At 40.1% G+C, this 7,121-nt stretch overlaps 1 protein-coding gene across 18 annotated transcripts in view; it reads right to left on the bottom strand.

Annotated features, from left to right (window-relative positions):
- Window positions 1-2,443, bottom strand: part of LOC134616830 (muscleblind-like protein 1) — a 40,272-nt gene extending 37,829 nt beyond the window's left edge. For 10 of the 18 annotated variants that reach the window (XM_063461871.1, XM_063461868.1, XM_063461870.1 and 7 more), the window contains exon 1: window positions 2,317-2,442. The gene's annotated coding sequence lies outside the window, so the exon portion shown is untranslated. Of the gene's footprint in view, window positions 1-2,316 lie in introns of all 18 variants that reach the window. The other 8 variants (XM_063461867.1, XM_063461860.1, XM_063461861.1 and 5 more) reach the window with 1 other exon arrangement.
- Between the last annotated feature and the right edge of the window lie 4,678 nt (window positions 2,444-7,121).

The raw sequence follows: 7,121 nt of genomic DNA on the forward strand, positions 1-7,121 counted from the left end.
AAAACACAGTGCGCACCGCAGACAAAAGAACTGTAAGCATTAATGCAAGTTCTGATCGACAGTGGCGTTATTAACTACAACAGCAACGTGCATGCCTTGATCTATTTCCAGCAGTCATTCATTAGTGAAGGAAGGATCTATTTCCAAGCATGGAAACAACCCTGCTAGACTTGTTGTCTTTTAGATTAGAAGGCCAATCTGTTTGACGGCACTGAGCTTTCGTTGACCCATAATAAAGAAACACAGTGATTGATGATCTGGCTCAATAGGAGACATATTAGCAACGCCTCCAAAGATCTGGGCTCTCTGCGAAACTTAGACACTAATGTGGAATTTCCCCTCTTCTACTGCAGTTCAGTGTACACTGTGTGCATCCTTTTCATATTTCTCTTCTTTATGATATCGCTAAATCTGTCTTTTCATAGCTTTATCTCACTCATGAATGCATCTTAATTCCCCTAAACTTGCCTTAAAGGCTTCATAAGTGCCTGTCTATTTGTAATAATCCCCTCAATCATACTCCTCTCACCAACTTCAAGTATGAGTGCAGAGCCAAATTGCGCGGTTACCAAATGTTCGCTCATTGCTTCTGACAAGTTTCATTCTGATCGAGCGCACAACAGGAGCTTACTTCTACTTTTATAGTTCATATTTCTTTTCGTATCACACCGGCCGAATGATTTGCCTTCTTTCTGCACATGCCTCGTATCTCACAGAGGTGTTGTGCTCTCTAGATCAGTGAAGCTGTAGAGCTGCGAAAGGATGCGCAAAAAGCAACAGGAATAAACACACTGAGGTTGAGCAAACTGTTAACACACATACTTATGGTACAAACCGAAAACAGGAAGAGGTGTGTGTGTGTGTATGTGTGTGTGTGTGTGTGTGTGTGTGCGCACGCTTGAGAGAGTGCATTCAATGTGCTTGAAGGGGAATTCCACCACTTTTACACACTAAGTTCAGCAAGTTACTCATGGCGAGTATACTCAGCCTGTAAAAACACTTGTATAGTTTCTTCTGTGGCTCTGCACGGTTAGGGAAGTCTCTAAAGTAGCCTAAGTAATGCCTGGGAATTCCCTTTGCCACATCAGTTTATGTGTATTTATATTTATAAATATATGAAAAGAAATCGGTCTTTTGCATGTCGTCATCATTTACTGAAGTAGAAAAGAAGATAATAAAAATATTCCTAATATTTCAAAATTCAGTTCAATTCAACGCTAACACAGTCTTTTCTTGATGACCCTTCTGTCTCTGTCACATAAAAAAACATAATGGCTAACATTTTATTTCCTTTCCTTCCTCCCTGATGAACTTAGCTTTCCACCTTAAGCATCCCTATCATCTCAGCACTCTGCTATTTCTCAGCTGTCTGTAAATGACAGTAGCTGGCTGATGTGAACTCTCACTCCTCTGTGGAAATGTTCCAGAGCTTCTATATGCCAAACTCCAATAGCTCATTTATCCCTTAGTCCCCCCCCCCCCCCCCCCTTGAAAAAGAACCGCACAAAAAAACAATTACACTCAATCGTATAAAGTGTTTAAGGAAGACAAAAAAAACCCAGGAAATTGCATTTAACGTTAGCGATTTCACAAGAGTATATATTGGAGGCTGCAGAATGACAAAGCAAAAATACCCCCTTGAGGTAACTTCTACACTTTAAACAACTTAACGGAGAAAAAACAAAACAAAGAGTCCTCCTCTTGTGCAAATTTGCAGTCCTATTTCCCTACTGCATACTTTGTGGTTTTCTCTTAACTTCTTTCCATTTTGACATGGTGGGGGAAGCAGGTGCAATTCAAGCTGTCAGGTTTGAAATACACAGAGAGGAAATAGCACGCTGTCTTGTCCCTATCTGACACCACAGTGCACATGTATGTGTGTGCAGAGCTCAGGCTTTAAGCTTATCTTGGAGCAAACGAATGGAAACACCCTCTGCAAAGAGGCCCTTTTCATTTCAGCTTTTATCTAATTTTCTGTCTAAATGTAGCCTATGGGTATGTATTGCTGTGTTTATCATATAAAGTCTCCTTCCATATAAAACTCTCAACACGCACCCCACTGGAGAGACAAATTTGACAAACGAACAAAGAACAAAATATTGCATGTTAACATCAAACGGAGACTGACATTTCCTTCTTTGTGAAGCAGAAAAGAAAGTAAGTTAACCAGCTTACTGTTTAAATATTTTTTTAAAAATGTCAACCAAACCAATTGGAAGTATTAAATAGAAATTACAAACAAATTTCACTTGGAACCGGTTAAAATAACCTAAACATATCAATTCTGCAGGGAAAACTTACAGACAGAGAGCTTACCTGCGTGTTTGTCTAACGCTGATGTGCCTCTGGGACCGACAAAGCCACTTCAGCATAGGTCATGCTGCTGCAATGCATTGTGGGATTTACTAACATCTTCAGTTCTCCCTTCCTCTACTTCTCTAACTCTGATCTCTCTCTCACTCTCATAATAGCACCTTCTGCTTGGCAACGGCTATACCACAAATGTGGTCAGGTTTACAGCGAACCATCACTGCGCAACATCAAGTCTCCATGACAACCACTCTTTATCTCATTTGCATCTTCTGCTTGCATTATCTACTTATGCCAAATATGGTCGCCTTGTTATTCTCCCCGCCTCTCTCTGTATCCCCTTTCTGTAACTTCCTCTTTTCGCCCATTTGCACAACTACGTGTCAACACACTGTGCAACATATATTGTACAGTATATATCCGCAATGACATGTACAAATGCTTGAAAAGATACGAAAAAAGGAACTGATTGAGACATTATAGTTTGCAGACTAAGAGATAAGTTAGATGACTTTACAAATCAGGAAGTGGAGTGTTGAAGAGGCTGTTTTTGAGACTGACTTCAAAAAGAAAGGGGGGTTTCAGCACGACAATATGACCTCATCCCCTTAAAAACACGTACATCATAACAGAGCACCATCGATTCTCGATTCTCCGAGGTTGTTGCAGGCCCTTCCTCTTCCACCCGAAAGCCCAAGTCTATCAAACTATCAGTGGAATGTTGAAACAGGCCCCTGGGGCCCACACACGCAGCAACACTCAGCAGCACTCAGCACCTGTTTCCGACTGCCAGCACAGAGAAAGAGACGCGGTCAATCACACAGGACAGCTCAGTGCAGGGGAAAGAGGAGGAGGGTAGGAGACAAACAACAAGCATTTTATCAGCAAAAATACACAACTGAGTAGCTACAGCGTTATCTTTCACAGCAGAGTGTGACTGCATGTAACTTAGCAATATTAAATGAATTGTATATATTATAAATAGGATTTAGTCCTATAAAATAAAGTCAGTGCAGTTTCCATTCTTTGTCTCATTTCAGTAATTTTCAAAATTAGCAGTTTTTGCTTCACTGTTAAAGTGCTACCGTTGCTTGTGCACTGCTTGAAGCTACTCTTTCAATACAGTAAAAAGAGCCACAAAGCATTTGAAAGTGATATATGGTGTTCTTTAGTAAGAATTTCAAAGATCCTTTATGGCTTTGTGTGCCATAAATAAAAACACCTTCATATTTTCAACTTTTAAATCTGAATCTCGATAAAGTTCACAATCTAATTTAAATTTGAATATGGCTCACATGAAGAGACTTCCAGGCCTGAATTATTCACCTGCAGCGTACTGAAACATGTAATTGTACAACCAGTTAACAGCTAGTAGACTTTAGGATAACCTGCTAGTATTAAACAAGTGTGTCTATCCACCCTCAGGTTCACAATCATCATACTTATGACAAAATTTGAAATACATCCTATGAGTCTCAAAGTAATTCTTACAAAAATAATCAGAAGAACATACACAATAATAACTGGTACGTGCCCATGCTCCAGTAACACTTAATGGCACAGAGAGAAAAAAACAAAACATGGGCAGTTGACGTTGTTTATACGCTAAAAATAGGTCCTTAAAATCCATTGCTAGGTGGTTGCTTTGCAACATGATTTAGTCATAATATATTGAACTTCAACTTTTATGGCTCTAAACAAGACCTTAATATTGTGAAATTAAGAGGATGAGATGCTTTTATAAGGCATAAAGGTTTATAAAATCAAAAAGGGGTCATTTTAGGCAGTTACTACATGGTTGGTAAGCCACATGACTATGATGATATAGAGATGTTAAAATAAAAAGCCTCACAAACTGAATGTTTCTGTTGTATTCAGATTTCTCACTTCTCTATCTGACTTCAGTTACCCAGACAGTGTCAGGGAAAGCTCTGAGGAAGGATCAGAAGCACTGATCACCACTGGGCACCTCCTATGGGCTGAAGGGCTGCTGTGAGTCGGTGGATTGGAAGTCAATGAAACCAGGCCTAATTTAGCCTTCGCTCCTCCACGAGCTGCCAGGAGTAAGAGTGAGACTCCTTCCCTTTTTAGGGCTACCAGGACACTGCCGTCTGCAAGTGGCACTACTGCATACCTAACTAAACTAAGGAGCTGGAAAGAGAGAGAGAGAGAGAGAGAGAAAGAAGCGAAGGGGTGACAGTCAAAATTTGTTATACAGATGTGCCATTTTAATGACTGTCTAGATCTGAAAGTCATAAAGCATCACAGACAGAACTGCGTAAATATTTTAACAAACCACCTACTTGAATTACTCCAACTCAAAGTTTATTTAACAAGCCAGTTTAGACACTTTTACAACCATCTTATCTTTACACTGCTTTCATTAGATACATGGACAACTTGACTTTGTAACTGACTTTGACATGATGGTCCGCTGAGGGTATCACAACAGCTTGCAATAGGATCACACCAGTAATTAGGTGAGAAGAGAGAACTAATCAGCGTCTATACTTACACTATCCACTCAGCCGGGTCCAGACACTGTGTCATGCAATCTTTAATAACTCCAGCCTACACAGAAAGTAGATAACTAGATGCTGCAGGCCTGGAAGTGTTGTTTTTTTCCCCCCATTGTGATCTGGCTGATATTCATGTGACAGAGAGAAAAGGGGAAGATTCTTGGCTTCAACTCTGGTGAGACCCAGAAAAACATTTTCTTTTTCAGTTTATAAGTATTTTCCAATTTGTGTGGACTAAATAAACCCATGACTAAAAGAAATGCAAATTTGCACTGGCATTCAAAGCTTTTGCTTTGGAACCGGGGTGTGAGATACGTCGAAGGCAGTGTTGCAACTATGTGCACACACGAAAATGATAGACACATCACTACTTAATAACCATGACAGCCCATGTATTTAAAATAAATGGATTAGACGAGGATTACTCACTGAGCCCCAACTGCTTTCGCATCTCTGTGTTTATATAACTACACATGTATTCTTGAAGACAGTGATCACATAAGCCATGGTATGGAGCACACAATAGGATTATGTATGGTGGTGTGTTCAAGTATCGTCTTCAGTTCCCACCACCTATAGTGAGCAGACAAACACTTGGCTTCCGTTTCACTGCATGCATGTGTAATAACCTCAACAGAGACCAATTCAAGCTGACATAATCCCATCAGCCTATTCAAGGTTCCCGTCTGACCACCCCTACATAATGAGGAGATAAAGGCCCCATCACTGACTGTTTTTATGAAGAGAATTATGCACGTCTCTTGTGTTATGGACAACTGTTAATTGAATTAATCTTCCCTCACTGGAGTTGAATACTATAATTTTGAAAGTAATATCCAATCATTTCTGCTTGTGCCTGACTCAGAGTCGGTCTCCTCACCGGCTATTAAAGCAGTCGTTGAGACTTGTTTATCTTTATTTTCATATCTAGATTTAATATCCTCACTTCTGCATGTAAGCAATTCACTGGAAATCATTGCAGCTATTTAAAACTTCCTTTCCTACTAACACTATCCATGTGAAGGATGAAATGTCACTGCCAAACCAAACCAAATTCAGATAACAGAAAAAACCCCTCATATAAGCTCTCACACTCATTCAACTTGTCAGTTACATCTTCCTAGCATGTGGCTGGACCTGCTTTTACCTTTAGAACTGCCTTAATTCATTGTGGCATAGATTCAACAAAGTGCTGGAAACATTCCTCAGAGATTTTTCTCCATGTTGACATTTTGGCATCACACGGTTGCTGCAGATTTGTTAGCTTCACATCCACGATAAGAATCTCCTCTTCCACTGAATCCAAAAGGTGCTCTGTTGGATTGAGATCTGGTGAGTGCAGAGGCCATTTGAGTACAAATAATTCATTGTCATGTTCAAGAAACCAGTTTGAGATGATCTGAGCTTTGTGACATGGTGCGTTATCCTGCTGGACGCCAGCCAATGAGGAGATGGGCACACCATCAAAAATTAAGACTCATTACAAACGCCAACATTTCTCCAATCTTTTTTTGTTCAGTTTTGGTGAGCAAGTTATAGCCTCAGTTTCCTGTTCTTAGCTGACAGGAGCAGTAATCGATGTGGTCTTCTGCTGCTGTAGTCCATTTTGTGCATTCAGAGATGGTCTTCTGCATACCTTCATTGCTGCAAGTGAATATTTGTGTTACTTCCTATCAGCTCAAAAGTACTTTCACCCTGACAACGACTGCACACCAAATATTTTCTCTTCATTTCAAGCCTGTCTTAAAATACCAGTCAGGCATCTTTAGAACTGAAACTGGCTTTGGTTGCTGTTTCCATTCCTCTTGTTCAAAAAAGTTCAAAGGTAACTGATGAAGGGACAACATTTGCTCGCCTTGTTTTGTACAAAATTCTGAATTAATCCCTAACAGGACACAGATAACATCCACACACTATCTGGGTACATCTACAATTAGCCACAATGAGTTACTCAGTAAGAATTGCATCAATGGGCCGAGGGTAAGAACAGAAAAAGTTCACTGACCATCAAGCAAAGGCTATATGAAAAAGAAATTTTTCTATACAGTACAAAACCTTTCACTTAGTAACCTAGCAACCAGTGAACTCAACACGGCACCTATTGTAATTCTAAAAAGCGCCAGACATAATTACATCTCTCTTCAGCCAATCACATGAGGCCCTGAGCCATAAATAACAGACTGCTCCCCTACAGAGCACCAGTCTGTGCCGAAAAGTCAACAAACACTTTCTCCAGTAGCAGCTCTGGCGTCCTTACTGGATTCATCTCGCTAAGAAGAAGATAAACAGAAT

The sequence above is a fragment of the Pelmatolapia mariae genome, linkage group LG18, assembly GCF_036321145.2.
Source record: "Pelmatolapia mariae isolate MD_Pm_ZW linkage group LG18, Pm_UMD_F_2, whole genome shotgun sequence".
Taxonomy (NCBI): domain Eukaryota; kingdom Metazoa; phylum Chordata; class Actinopteri; order Cichliformes; family Cichlidae; genus Pelmatolapia; species Pelmatolapia mariae.